The sequence below is a fragment of the Mandrillus leucophaeus genome, unplaced genomic scaffold (assembly GCF_000951045.1).
Source record: "Mandrillus leucophaeus isolate KB7577 unplaced genomic scaffold, Mleu.le_1.0 Scaffold98, whole genome shotgun sequence".
Classification (NCBI taxonomy): Eukaryota; Metazoa; Chordata; class Mammalia; order Primates; family Cercopithecidae; genus Mandrillus; species Mandrillus leucophaeus.
Window position 1 is genome coordinate 1965706 of NW_012110696.1, and position 341 is coordinate 1966046.

Consider the following 341-nt stretch of genomic DNA (forward strand, 5'->3'; position numbering starts at 1 on the left):
CAAAACTTAACTCACAACAGATCAAAGATCTACACATAAGAGCTGAAATTATAAAATGCTTATCAGAAACCAGGTGTAAATCTCTGTGATCTTGGATGAGGCGATGGCTTCTGAGATGTGACAGCAAAAGCATAAGTAACAAAAGGAAAACCCAGATAAATTGCTGGACTTCATCAAAATTAACTTTTGTGCTTCAGAGGACACTATCCAGAAAGTGAAAGGACAGGATGGAAGAGTTTTTGCAAATCGGCCGGCATGGCGGCTCACACCTGTAATCCCAGCACTTTGGAGGCCGAGGTGGGCGGATCACGAGGTCAGGAGATCAAGACCAGCCTGATCAA